The following is a 15593-nucleotide window of genomic DNA, read 5'->3' on the forward strand; positions in this document are numbered from 1 at the left end:
TGCAGCACTTTCCAGGAATTACTGAGTTACTGCATAGCTCGACTCCAAGAGATCCCATTTGCTTACGCGTCCATGTTGGAAATATGGCACAGTCAGTGGTTGTCTCTCTAACCCGATCACCATGCAAATATATCAATATATAAAATTTAAATACAGACAAATGGAAAGGAATGTATTGAGGGGCTCATTTATTTCAGCAACTTGCAGCAACTGAGATGAGAACCATTTTCTTGTATGTGTTCAGTCTTTTGCACTAGAAACTTTCTGAAAAATAAAAGTTCTTCTCGATCAGGATGCATCCCAAATCAGGCAACTTGTTTGAGCACGGTGAACATTCTAGTTCTTCATTGGAACTCCATGATCCTTACTGGCAGCTTCTAGAAAAAGAGGTCATAGGAACATGTTGGGTAATGTTCTAATGAGGATTACCTCAGGCACTTTCTATGAATCTCACAGGATATTGACCAGCCAAGATCCAATGCAAATTCAGATTTTTGTTTGTAGCAGCTGCCAGAATTTTAGTTTTCCTTTTTAAATGCTGCTTTAGCGCTCATATTGTGATCCTGCATTTCCCTTTGTTATAGCCATTGATGCTTTTTATGCAAATTGCAGGATATAGAGCAGCATAAATTGGTCCTAAACTTGAACTCACATAAAATTGTATGCTCTTATCATGTCCTCAGAGAGAACAATCATCGCCACAGGTTAACAAGTCTCAGAATTTTAGTAGCTGATATGCACACAGCTTTGTTTCAGTTACAGTTTATACCTAAGCTAAATAAACCATGTAACACAAACAAATAGGAAGTTTATCACCTTGTACGGATGGAGAGATTGGTTTTGTCTTCCAGAATGCTTAAATGCAGTGGCAACATACTTTTGTGTGTGAGTTTGAATTCGTAGTTCAATGAGAGGATATAGGAACTTGTATCAGATAGAGTTTGCTTGCCTGCTTATCTGACTGAGTTGCATAAGGCTCTACAGGTGGATGAGTACCAGCTACTGACACCGTCCAAAACACACATTCTGCCTTTTACACTGGAGCACACTGACACTCAGTTTTATTAAATAATTTTATTTAGGCCATAGACCTTTAAAGTTACAAGAAAACGTACATAAGCATTCCATTTCATTTTTGTTATGCAATCCTTTCAAAACTGTTAATACTTCCAAAGAATAAAACACAGTAATTCTCTAATTAGACAATATCATGGTTAAAAATCTGCCCTTAATTTTCAGCACTCCTGTTTCTGGCATTATAGGAATTTAAATTTACATATCTAAGAGTCCCATTGCTCTCTTAATGGTTAATATAAAATACATTCAATTTAAAGGATTAATTATTTGGCATCGAATACCCTTAAGATTTGAAGATTTTGATTACCAGTCTCATTGGTGTGCTTATATTCAAATAATATTACTAAAATAAGACACTCCGTCTTACTAATTTAAAGCAGTATTAAAAATTCGATCCCATCTTCTTACATATAGGTCCAGCTGTAGCTAACTGCTGAGAGCAAGAAGTATGCATAATCCATCATAGTAATGTCCAACTTTTTAGAACTTTGCTCCCATCTTTTTTTGTACTAATCCAATTGCAAGTAAATACCTGCTAAGAGCAAAATCTATACTGGATAAAGAGTCAGTTTTTAATACTTGTAGGGCTTCCTCACATCTTCTGACGCTCTTGTTATTACAGAGTGGATGTATCCATTATTCCTATTCTTATTGTAAGCAGTGCAAAAGAACATTGCAAGAGCAGTGCAACATTGTCTACCTGACCTAAAATGCATAAAGTTCAAATCTCATCCTCAACCACATTGTTCGTTTTCCATTTAGAATTATATTTTATGATTTGCAAAATTCCATAGCAAAATTTGATATACAGTTTATTTGCTAAGTTCCGTTGAATAACATGTAAAATTTCTTCAAAAGCAGATGCTGACTTGGTGTGAGAAACTCAGATGTGAGACGCCCTAGGTTTGGGTTACAGTGACAATTATTTGTAACAAACTCCCAGTATACTAGCTTAAGCTGTTTCTAAAAAGAAAATGATTTGTAAAGTTTGCGGTCTGTTCCAGTATGCTAGCCAGGTTTGTTAAGCCATGTTTTTACAAGTTGTAACCAAGGAAAGGTTAGATTTATATTTAGCTCCAGTATTTTTTTAAGGCCTTCTCTATAATGACAGAGTTCCTCCATTGCCCATGCTCTGATCCAATAGAGAATGGGTATTAATGTTGCAATGTGTTCTATTTGTTTACTATTTGGATGAAAGTACATTGGTATTAAGGGTGCACCTATTGGGAGCCATAGGAGCCATTTCATAAACAATTTTTTCCATTGTGCAACTTATTTTCCATTGTGGCAAGAGATTTTACTTTGTCTATGCCCCATAATTCGGCTCCATACAATGCTGCTGATTAGGCCTTGTGTCTATAAATCTCAAGAGCAGGTGTTACTGCCTTAATGGTAGCCTTGTAGTATTTACACAATATTGGTTTTGAACTTTGCATAAGTACCATCTTTGCATTCCTTATCTGAGGTTCCCAAGATAATATAGAGGCTAGTGTTATACCCAAGTACTTGAAGTTGGCTACATGTTACAGCTTCTGTTCCCCACTATAATATTTTTCTTGAAGGACCTGTGTGGTCTTATTTGTCATATATTTTGGTTCCTTTATATTTATTTCTAGTCCCTATTTTATGAAGTAGATGGAGAAAATATTGAGTATGTTTTGAAGACCCTTGATGTTTGAGAAATCAAGATGGTATCGTCAGCAAAAAGTGATGCGGGAATCGAATTTCCGCAAAGGTTCAGAGAATCACGACTGCATTGTTTTAGATGATCAATAAGATCATTAGTGTATAGGGAGAACATGGTTGGCCCCATCACACAGCCCTGTCTCACCACTCTTCGTATTGGTATCTGTTCTGTAAGATTACCATGTTCACCCTAGCGTACTCCTGCAAAGTTGTTTTGATGTAGCCTCATTATCTGGGTCAGAGCTTCTTCTGGAACACCTTGGGTCTTTAATGTTGTCCACAGAAGTCCCCTTGGGACATAATCAAACGCCACCTTTAGATCAATAAATGCTAGATATGCCAATAAATGCTAGATATGCAAGTCCTTCCTGCTTTTTATGTATTTTCATAGAAAACACATGAGCCTAAAAACCTTCTCAATAGTGCTAGTAAACCCTTCTTGGGAAGTTATAAATATATAATTGTTGCAGTTCCAGTAATCTATTTAAGATTTGGCAGGCGTAGGTTTGTTGCATCACATCCATAAGGCTTATCGGCGTATAGTTCCCAGGGTCACACTTATTACCTTTTATTCTGGATTGGGACTATTTCTGCCCAATTCCAAGGTAATCAAATTTGCATAAGGTACCCACACTTCTTTTTGCTATTTCAGGAGGTCCCCAGGGATCCTATCTAAACCGGGCGCGTTCTACAGTATTATAGCTCTGTTTCAGATAGACTAAAGTGCAATTAATTCTCCTCACTTCCCTCCATCCTGATTCTCAAACTTATTTGCTCCTCCTGGTCTAGATGATTAGAAGACAGATAAAGATTTGTGACATGCAGAGTCCAGGTGTCTGGGTCTATCAAATGCCTTGTGTGGGGAGACTAAATCCCTGGTGCCATGTGCAACTATTTTCCAGAATTGAGTAAAGTCCCTTGATTTACTTGCTTCGAGTAAGTTGCACCAATTTTTATCCTCCCAATCATTTTGTGTGTTCATTAGTTATTTTTTATATTTAACCATTGCCTCTCTTACCATTATTGCATTACAACTTTTAAGGGTGTGGAGTAAGATTTTCTTTGCTTTTTTGCCCTTGGCTGAGTTCCATGGATTCGATACATCTCTTCTCCTTGCCTCTTGACTTGTTTTACTTATAGATGCTTTTGTTAAAAGTGGACTAAGGTTTAGAACAAGAGTTTGATGGGTTGCTATTGCCAAGGCTCGAGGAAGGCTGTTCTTATAACATTTCTCTAATATATCTGAGAAGATGTTGTAGATTTTAGTCATAGGCTCTCTATTAGTCATAATGGGGGGCCATCTAAGTGTTTTGCAATTGTTATCTATCATAGGTTGAATATAAGTTGAATCTATATTAATTATTTATGCTTTAGTGTTACACCCTGTCAATTCGAGGGTGAAGGGATAATGATCACTATCTTCCCTTTCCCTATCTATCCTAAATCGAGCAATGTTATTGTGCTATGTGGTATATAATCAATTCCTGAACGGGCATTTCCCCTACTAAATGTGTACAAGGCCATGTTCTGTTGTAAAAATATGGCAATTGCAGAGATGCATTAGTGCACGGTATACCTACTTCCAACTGGGGATACTTCTTGCCATATCCTCCTCCGCAGTGATTGTGCCCAAGCCTATAAGTGGTTCGTATCTACAATTAAAATGTCCACCTATAATTATTGTATCACTGGAATCTATATCTTTAAGGATGGTATTCAGTTGTCTTATGATTTATGATTCCACCTTGGCTCTCCTTGGTCTAATATAGATGTTAAACATGTGTAACAATTTACTATCATTTATGGCTAATTTTAATCCTAGGATGTCTGGGGAATCATTATGATAGACATTTACAATGTGCCAAAAGAAATCTTTGCCCAGATAACCAGCTCCCCGAATGGCCTGGAATTCTGTGAAGGAATGGCGTTTTTGTCGAACATTTTGTACCCTTTTTTGTAACGAGGCTCTAACTTTTGTCTCCTGCAAGAGGCAAAAGTGAAACTGTTCTACATATTTTTGCCAGTCCGGGTCAAGGAGCTTGTTTTTTAATCCTGCTACATTCCATGAGATCATGGCTATTGTTTCTTTAGGCAGTAGCCTAGGAACTGTCAGGCATTCAGGGGCATATTACCAAGGGCCTCATCGCCGCTTTAGCGGGAATTTTTCCCGCTAAAGTGGCGATAAGTTAATCGCCCTATCACCTAGCTGTCGCTAACACCAGTTAGCGACAGCTAATAGGCGATAGCGGGCATTTAGGGGCCCACTTTGCATGTCAACGATAATTATTGCTAATGACATGCAAAGGGGCGTGCCAAGATGTTAGCGACTGGAAACAGTCGCTAACATCCCTAGACCCTATTACCAACTTTTGGAAATAATCGCGCTAAGCGCGATTATCTCCAAAAGCTAACACCTGCCCAGAGCAGTTCTTAGCCATGTTATCCAATGGTAGGTGGATAACATGGCTAAGAGCATTTTCTCGGTAATGCATGAATATCGCTGACTTTTCAGCGATATTCATGCATTTCGGCCGATTTTTATCGCTTAGGAGATAAACCTTGATAATATCAAGGCTCCTAAGCGATAATAATAGGCGAAGCTCGGCGATATAATTTTGGCCACTAACCAAGCTTAGCGATATTTTTCGCTTATGCTTGGTAATATGCCCCTCAGTTTTTCTTCCCACCCTATCTCTACGTTTATAGAATTAGTTGCCTCTCCGCTATTACCCAGTTTTATTTCTTGGCACGATACTGCATCCTATTTTCCAGTTTGTACATACTGAGGGGCAGATCTACAAGGAAGTACCGCAGCATGGCACAACAAGCCCTTTTGCTGCCCCATGCTGCGGCACTTCCGAAGCACAGGAATTTGACATGCTTACAATAATATGTCGTATTCCTGTGCTCTCCCTTGCGCTGGAGCACAAACTGTAGCCATGCGCCGGCACAGGCACCCTTACACAATGGTGCAAGGATGTCTGCGTCATGGGGCACCTTCCTGCACTAAAAAAATCACTACAGGCATTTCCCTCTTCCAATGCGTTCTGTAGAATGCAGCACGCATTGAAAGAAGAAAAAACATTTCTCCTCGTTGTGCCCCGCTACGCCTCCCCTGTGGAGGCATAACATTAACACGCATTTCCAGATTTACGATTGCTTGTAAATCCGGAAATGTGTCTCGCCCCATGGGTGTTGCGTAGGAACAACCAACAGCAACATCCATGGAATGCCCCTTCCATGCAAAATGCTGCGTGTGAAGGGGCCATATTTAAAAGGAGAGAAAAAGCCACGGAGGGTGGATTTTCCTCTCCTTGTAAATATGGAGAAGTGAAATGTTCCTCCGGTATGTCACAAAACGTGACATACTGGTGGCGCAGGGGGCTGGTAAATCTGCCCCTCTGTATCTTCACCATTTTTGAAGGTTAGTTTTGTACTGCTTTATTCTAGTATTTTATGTGGGGATAATCTTATTTTTGATTTTGACAATGACTGTTCTCAAGCCCATGGCAATCAGTACATCCACAATCCTTTTGTTTGCAACTGTTATTAGAATACCATCATGATCCTTCCCCACTCTTCAGCCATTCCGCACTCATTATATCTGAGTGTATCACAGATAGGCATTGTCGGCCATGTTTGATCCAAAGGATAACTTTGTTCATGAGGGTTTCCCCATCCTCCCTGCTTTGTTTAGTTAGGGAATCTTAATTAAGTGAATTATGTGTTTGCGTGGATTATTGAGCAATCCCTCAGCACTGTGCTTATGTCTTATGTTGCGGTAGCCCCCATTGAATGTTGCAGTGTGTATGTATCTCCTTTCTGTTGATGATTTGAGGCTTCGTGGGGTGGGAGTCTAGATGGAACCTTAGGATATCTTCCTAAAGGTGCGTGTCTATTCTCTCTGTTTAATGATCTTTCCAGTGTGTGTGTATTATAGTAGTTCAAGAGAGTTAAAGTCTGCTTGTGAAGTGGTCGGCATTAATCTCTCTTGGACGACTTGAGATTTTAATATTTGGTGTTTAGTTAACTTGAGGATCTCGTTGCCATTTCTTTAATGTTATATTATCACTATCATTTACTTGCCTTGTCAATGATTTATTTGTTCTTTTAAGCCTATTACTTTGTTTGTCAGAACATTTATTTTAGCTGGAAGTGTGTTCACTTCATCAACAGTACATCTTCAATAATCATGTCTTGATGGATGCAGCAAGTCATATTCTGGTAATACTCGCTTGTATATTACAGGCCCTTTTTTTGATCTTAGACGGCTTGGTGAACTTTGTGTTGATGTTTCTATTACTTGTTCATCATTTAAAAAGGGTGCAAATCTATTTGCACAAATAATTGTTGTAACCATACCTTCTCCCTCTTTACTGTTATCTGCATTGGACTGAGTCCTTTTTACCAGTTGCTGCTATTGTGTCCAGTTTAACACTACAACAATGACGTCAATGTTTTATTGATCTAGATGGAGGTTTGTCTACCTCGCCCTACTGATTTCCACTGCGTTATTGCCCAATTTTCCCCATCTGTTTTACCCTTCCTTACAAAGTATAGTACAACGTTATTTTCTTCATCTTGTACTTGGTCACCCAACATACATTATTAAATTGTCATTTTCTGCCATTGTATAGTTTTCTCATTATTTTTGCAGTTTTTCCCGAAGGAGCCTCTACAGCTTTCCATTTCCCCATTAGATTTAGACTCCTGTTCCTCACCTAACTATACACTCTCTATAAATTTGTTGAGAGAGTTATCGCTACAGAAAATGTTCAAGAAGTCAGAGTATACTACACTATAATGCCAATTAGAAAAAGTAAACTAATTTTTATGTCCCTTTTTTCGCATGTGATTTATTTTAATTTGATTGGGTAAAGATTGCCAAATATGTCTGCTTAGTTCATTAAGCGCAGTATTACAGTACCGTTGATTCTGATCCTCCCATGTGTGACCAATAACAGGAGCTGTGCCGCTTAGTTTATATATTTAAGACTGGGTATGTGATGCAATCAGGATGTCAGACGAGAGGCCCAGCCAAGCCTTCTCCGGGCTCCGGCAAACGTGGATTGGCCCGCCCTTGGCTTGGGAATTTCCCCAGCCGCTGGAATGTTCATCTCTAGAGGTCATGCCTTACCGTCTCGCTTCCTCCTGGTGGGAACACGTGGTAAGGGCTGCTTGTTCCTGGAGTACCCCCAAAGCTGCACCATCATTCAGTTCTGTGCTCCTGCAGGAATAAATATTGTGCATCACATGCTGCTGGAGTGCCCACCACTGAAATGCACATTTCTAGGGGTCACGGATTACCTCCTGGCAAGTATGTGCGGTAAGGGCTGCTGGTCCCTGGAGTAACACCAAAGTGCCAACATCATCCAGGTCTGTGCTGCTGCAGGAATAATTATGCAGTAGTTATTATGATGCATCTCTCAGATATCTGATGTCCATTGAGAAGGGGTCAGCCCCAATTATAAAAAATAAGGGGAAGTCAAGAGCCATGGCCCAGCCCAGCGTCGTCCACACACGGACTGGCCCAGACTTGGCTTGGTCTTTGCCCAGGCACACTCCCTGGGTGTTTTCTGCTCTGTTGTGCTGTGAGTGCCTTTAAAGCGCCTGCTTGGCACAAAGAATGAGGGTGTGGTGTCTACCATACTACAGAGGCTTCTGGCCCCTGAAGTCCTGGGCTGAGGAGGCTTGGAGCTATGTGTCCTGCTCTGCGGGACTGTGAGTGTCCTTAAAGCGCATACTTAGTGCAAAGAATGCAGCTGTGGCGGCCTCTCTGCTGCACGGGTTTCCAGCCCCTGAAGTTCTTAACCGAGGCAGCTTGAATCTATGCATTCCCTCAGTTAAATGATACTTAATCTCCACTAAGCTGCAACAAATGACTCACTGTTTGTTTTGTAGTAAGTCAGTACTAAGTCCTACAAAAAGGCCATGGAGTTGTTGAAGACCAGCAGGTGCAGACTCCCAAGGAAATAGTAATCACAACAATGTACTCGGGCCTAACAACTAGGATCTAAATCATACTTTGAAAATGTTATTGAAAGTCAATGTTTCTGACAGATAAAGAAAGCAAGCCTTTTTGTAGGATGTGACCCCTCACCCTCACCCACCCAGCGGTGGCATGCTTCATCAAAGGGTTCCTCATCACACCACAACAGCTTGTTGTTATGTGGGCTATAGTTTTTAAAATAGGAGGAGCTCTTGGGTGTTAAACCTACCATATAACTCATGCAACTGTAAAAATATGACCAATTTGAGACCCATAACTTAAATTCACTGTTTTTAATCTTATCCCTGGTACTAAGAATAGAATTAAATCGTCTGACTAGGCGATCATTTTATCTTCATCACTTTCCACTTTTGGAACTCTGCAAAGCTCACCCATAATTTAGACTCTCAAAGGGTATGTTTAACAACTAAGAGTATACCTTTCCAACATGTGATTAAGATCCTAGTTGTTAGATTCGGATACGTTGTTGTGATTAGGGAGTCTAGTATTACTCATGACCAACCACTGGTACTTCAACACCAAATCATAAAAAATAATGGAAGTAGGGCCTTAAAATAACACCATGTAGGAAATAATATTACATTTAATTAAATTATTTAAAATAGTTAAACATACATATACATTAATCTTGGAAATATATACAAGTATTTATTATTTCTTAATTAAAAATGTACTATTTATATATTTATATTTCCATATTATTTGGTCAACTGATTCTAAAAGTCTAAGAGACACATATTTGTAAGTTGTTTGTTTCAAATAACGAGGACCTTTACCATGCACACATTTATAAACTGTGGCTAAGACCTTAAAGCTATCCCTGGCCTTTCATGATGACCAATAGTTTAATTTCCATAATGGTAAAACTGGGTTAATTTCCCCAAGTTAAAAATTATGTCGCACTGCCTCATTTTATATCTACTGTATTCATGTTACTTGCCACTCTGGTCTACCATTAATAGATTTTCCATAATCCAGTTAATCAAGGTCGAACAATTAATTTATAGGGGTTGCTTGCAAGGAGCAGAGTACCATTATGAGCTGACTCAACCGAATGTAGCAGGTTTTCTTTCATTTATTAATTTTAAGAGAGAGGTTCATAATAGAAACTGTAATTATGCTGATGTTTTTGACCTGATTGGCAAATCGAATGGTCAAACCCAAGAGAATTGGCGACAAGAACAGCACTCTGGAGCAGGACGTAGGTGTTTTAACCCTAAACTATTATTTTCGTTTTAGAACCACTGAGCCTGAGGCTATTAAAATTCAGCCAACTGACATCTTTGTTAAAAGATTGTGTTTATGTTCCCAAATGTGTCCACATGTGTTCATCTACCAACAAGTAGACCTGAGTATCACAACTGTAAGGGTAAAATTGAAGTCCTTCTGATTAAAAAGTGTTTGTAGCTGTATTTTACCTAAAATGGGCCATTATGTTGAACTCTGAGCCATGTCGCAATCATTGGTGAGGATGGAGGAGACACAGCATCCAAGCTTGACTGATTGGCCCCTACCTTTACGAAATGATGCAAACCAATTTACTGCATGCTCAGAACCATCAGCAGCATCCTTCAGTTGCCCTAAAACACAAGCATTTACAATGCAATGGTTTCGCCTTTGGAAAAGTTAGAGCTATTGGCATTGTAAATGACAAAATCTGTATTTATGTGTTGGTTTTGAAAACAGATAAATAAATGGCATTGTCATTTACATTGCCATTAGCTAAATCTCTCGCAAATGTGAGACCTATTGCATTTGCACCCACACATACACACAGAGCCACACACACACACACACACACACACCGGCACACACACAGAGCCAGCCGCACACACAGAGCCAGCCGCACACACACACACACACAGAGCCAGCCACACACACACAGATCCATCCGCACACACACACACACACACACACAGAGCCAGCCGAACACACACACACACACAGAGCCAGACGCACACACACACACACACACACACAGAGCCAGCCGCACACACACACACAGAGCCAGCCAAGGCTGCAAAGAAGATAAAAAGTAACTGGGTAATATAAAGGAGGTACAGGAATATGAGTAGTAGAGATTGAAAAGGTGTGTGGCACATGAAGAGGTTTGGCAACAGGTTATGAGGTAAAAAGGCTGAGTGGGTTTTAAGGAATGGGTGGGATCTGCAGAGTGGGAATGAAAGTTGTCAGGGGTGGAAGAAAGGAGCCCAGGCTGGGGTTCAGGATGAAGGGAAGAATAGCAAGCGACACAGAAGGCAAGGAGCAGCATTAGCACTTCATGTGACCTCACACTGGACAACCGGACACAAACCACAAGATTTCCAGCCCACAGATTTACATATTCTGCGCACTAATGCACCCATCATTGGAGAGACTAAATTGCATGCATCCTAGCATCAGAGCGCAGACAGCAATGAGGAGGGGCAAATGGAGCAAAGAGGCGGGAGATATTACCTGTAGCAATGGAGGAGGGGGCACAACTGGGTGCCCTGGGCCATTACCTAGAGCAAAATGCGAGCGGGGTGCATCGCCTGCAGCAAAGGGGGAAGTGGTGACGTAGCAGGAGCAGATGAAACTGGGAGCATGAACCAAAGCAGTCAAGGTGGGAGGTAAAGAGACGGGGCAGGGACAGCAGGCATCGAGTATTACTAGCAGCACAGAGGAGAGAGTGCAAACAGCAATGGCAAGAAAATAGGAGGAGCAGGGGAAGTAGAAAAGAAGGGAAGAGGAGATGAAACGAGCTAAGAAAGGAGTGAATGGCAGAGCTCAGAGGAAGTTGAGTAGTAGTGAAGCAGAGGGGGGAGAACAGAAGGCAGTGACAGCGGTATGGGAAATAGGTAAGTGCGAGGGACATGGATGAAGCGGTGGAGGGAGTTTAGAGAACAGACACAGAAGGTGCACTGAGGATATGGGAGAGTAAAATGGGAACATAAAGAGTAACTAGCAACCTCAGGGGAGGGTCAGAGAAAGCAACAAGGGCAAGGCAACCAATTGGAGACTTGGCAATGGACCTGTGGCAAGCAGGGACAGAAGAGGGTCAAAGAAAGCAAAAACTGACAAAGAAAGCAACAAAAAGGGACGGAGAATAGTCAGAGAAAGCTAGCAAAAACAGGGCAAGCAATCTGGAACAGGGCAAATAATCAAGGGCACGCAGCGATAGGTGAAAAGGCAGGGTCAGAGGGACTCGGCGAAAGTAAGGAGGAACTGAGGAGAGTCAGAGAAAGCAAGCAAGGACAGGGCGTGAATCTGGGGAAAGCACAGAAAGCAAGCAGGGACCGAGGATCGTCAAAGAAGGAAAGTAGGGACAGACGAGGGTGAGAGAAAGCAAGCACGGACAGGGCAAGAAATCCTGGACAAACAAGCAGGTACAAATGAAACAAGGAGGGTCAGAGGGAGTCAGCGAAAGTAAAGAGGGACAGGGGAGGCTCACAGACATCAAGCAACGACAGAGGAAGTTCAGAAAAGCAAGCAGACAGAGAGCACAGAATTCGGGGCAAGCAAGCAGGGCAAGGGAAGAAAGCAGGGACGGAGACGTGGCAGAAAAAGCAAGCAGAGACAGATCAAGGAATCTGGGACAGGGCAGGCAATTAGAGGCATGCAGGCAGCAACCTAGCAAGCAAGCAGGGTCAGGGAGGTTCAAAGAAAGCAAGCAAAGACGGAGCAAGGAATCTGGGACAAGTAAGCAGGAACAAGTGAAACAATGCGGGTTAGAGGGAATCAGCGAAAGAAAAGAGGGACAGGGGAGGCTCACAGGACTCAAGCAATGACAGAGGAAGTCAGAAAAGCAGGCTGGGACAGGGCACAGAATTTGGGGCAAGCATGCAGTCACACGGGAAGCAAGCAGGGTCGGAAAAGTGTCTGAATAAGCAAGCAGAGACCGAGCAAGGACTGTGGGACATGGCAGGCAATTAGAGGCATGCAGGGAGCAACAGGGCAGGCTGGCAGGGGTGGCGGGGATCTGGGTTCAGAGAAAGAGCACATAGGCAGTGGAGGGCCGGAGAAAGCATGCAGGGTCAGGCCAAGGAATCCTGGATAGGACAGGCAAAGAGGGACATGGAAGCATGGATAGGATAGACTCACAGAAAATCTGGGCAGCGAAGCATACAGGGAAAAAAAAGCATCGACAGGAGAAGCAAGCAAGAACAGAGGACGCTCAGAGAAAGCAGGCAGAGACAGGGCAAAGAGCCTGGGACAGCGGGTGAAAGCAGGGACATGGGAAGAAAACAGGCACAGGGGCAGAGCATGGAATCTGAGAAAGAGCAGGTACGCAGGGAAAACAAGCAGCGACCGGAGAAGCAAGCAGGGACAGAGGATGGTCACAGAAAGAAAGCAGGGCATGGAATATGGAACAGGGCATTCGAGCATTGAAAGCAAGCAGGAGTGAGAAAGCTGGAACAGACATAGTAGGCAGCGACAGGGCAAACAAGTTGGATACAAAACAAGCAAACTGGGAGATGACGGAGTGGAGGAAAAACAGGAACAGGGCACATAAGCAGGGGCAAGGAAAGCAGGGCGAAGGTAAGCAAGCCAGGACAGGGAGTGGTTGTGACAGGAGGAAATGAAATGGGTACCAAAAGTCGACAGGATATAACGAGTAAAGACATTGAGGTCATATAAGATCATATTAAGAAACAGGTGCAAACAGGTGTACGAAGAACACTCAGGATTAGGCGCTACAAAGCGAGTTCAGTTTATGAAAGCGCAGAAGGATGGAGCCGGGAAAAAACACAGGGAGAGTGTACAATGATAGAGGCGGTGAGCGCTGGAGCTTGGACAGCAAGCAAGTGAGTGGACCAGAAGGTACTGAATGGGAGAACACGGAAAACACCCAGGGCGAAGAAAGGAAGATGCAAGCACACGGGAGAGAAGGCGGAGACCAGAGGGCAAGGAATAGCAAGAAATAAATAGGGAGAGGGAGAACAGGTGGTGGGGGGAGGGGGGGCAGTCAGGCATCGTGAAGAGTCGGCAATAGAGAAGAGCGGAGATGCAGGTAAAAGTGAGTGCAGTCACAAACATGGGCAGGGCGGTATGGGGAAAGCAAACAGGGACAGGGGGAACAGGCAGAAACTGTGAAGAAGGGGGAGGATCGAGAGGCTGCAACCTGTGCCATGCATATAAAGATCAATAAATAGCCAGCACGCGTGTGCAAAGTCTCTTTAACTGAGTAAACTCGTATCTATAGCTCCTAGAGCAAACTGGGCGGGCGCTGCGCTGTACAAAGGTGTACATACACCGCTCTGCAGGGCTGGGACCAGGAACATAATGCAGACCCATGCAGCCTACGAGGGAAGGTGGGGGAGGCAACCTTCAGGGGTGCTCCAGTCGGTGGAAAGCCGGTAAACATATGTGAGATACGGGGGCTCCTCGTCAATTCTACACATCGGATCACAGACTTTGCCCCCTTGATTCACAAAGGTAAACATGCACGTTCCTGTAAGTGTAATACTTGTAGGCGTTCAGGAACTACATACGGAGTTTTACGACTCCTTATGCTTCGGTGTGCGGAGTTCTCTGCCACAGTTGCGGTGTCTCCGGGTGCAGAGATCGCTACGCGTGAGTGGGAGTCGTGCTGGCGAGCAAGTAGCTGGCAAATAATTAAAAGTAGTAAGCTTGCAGGAAAGTGTCCCAGGTGTCTTAGAAAGCAGCAAAAACTTGTAACTAAAGTAAACGAGAGGGATAAACCGGGATGAAGGTGTTTTTTTGGAGTGGGTGTGTAATAAGTAAAGGAACCGCCTGAAGGAAGAATGAAACACAGCTGGGCTCCCGGGGTCTGATGACACAAGTGCTAGTGTACAGTGTCGCTGTTACACCAGAATAAATACCCCAAAACATGCCTGCAAAGGTCAGTCCAAGGACTCCCCCCCTTTTAAACCAGGGATTGTTCTTTTAGTTATTTCCCAAATCCAACCACTCTTCCGTTGCAGACACGGCTCTCTTCAGAGTTTACCTTTTGTTTCATTGTGTTTGTATACGCTTTTCGTCGTTCCTTCGTGGCGCTTACTATACCACAAGGGACGTGCTCAACACAAAGCGTCTTTGCAGCTTAAGGTCAGTGCTGCTATGTATGCGCGAGTGTGGTGATTTATCAGCGAGAGTATAAGGGGGAAGGGGGGCACCACTGTAAGTGTGGGGAGGGCAGTGGGGCACGTTTTGAACTGGATTGGTTGGGGGGGGTTTACTATCCTGTTCAGGACGTAAGGAGAAATGGCAGGATGACAATGTCTTTCATGTTTGGTCCAACTGCAAAAACAATGACTACAGTATTCAAGAAACAAAAGTTCTAAAATCCTGTGTCCCATTTGCTGCATTGTGTGGTCTTGGGTAATTTTTCTTCCCATAAGTCAGTTCCCATTCTGAGAACGGAGAGCAGGTTCAGAAATGGGCTAAGGGTTGGTAAGAAAAATGATATAAACAACTCGACACTTATAGCGCTTCGAGCATACTGTGCATCCAGACATAGGTTCTCTTGCACCGTTTCCATATCTCAACCGACTCCTGCATCACTTTTCCCAGCAAACTAAGCCTGCCCCTCCATTCGCATTCACAACTGCAAGAAGTGCCGTGAAGCAACCTAGCGCTTTAAACATATCGCAATGGAACGTAAAGCAGCAGAGCATAGGACTGCTGTTTAAAGCGTGCATGAGACGCTTGCTTATTGACCCGGATTGTCGCGTGGCTGCTCGTGCCCTTTAATGAAGTGCAGCCTCCCAGTGGATTAGTGCAGCTTTTCGCAAGAACAGCTGAAAGCCCAAGAACGCCCGGCATGCTGGGATAGAAAAGGGGGTGGTGATGAACAGAGTGTCTGAATTAAGCAGAC

Source organism: Lissotriton vulgaris, chromosome 9 (assembly GCF_964263255.1).
Source record: "Lissotriton vulgaris chromosome 9, aLisVul1.2, whole genome shotgun sequence".
Classification (NCBI taxonomy): domain Eukaryota; kingdom Metazoa; phylum Chordata; class Amphibia; order Caudata; family Salamandridae; genus Lissotriton; species Lissotriton vulgaris.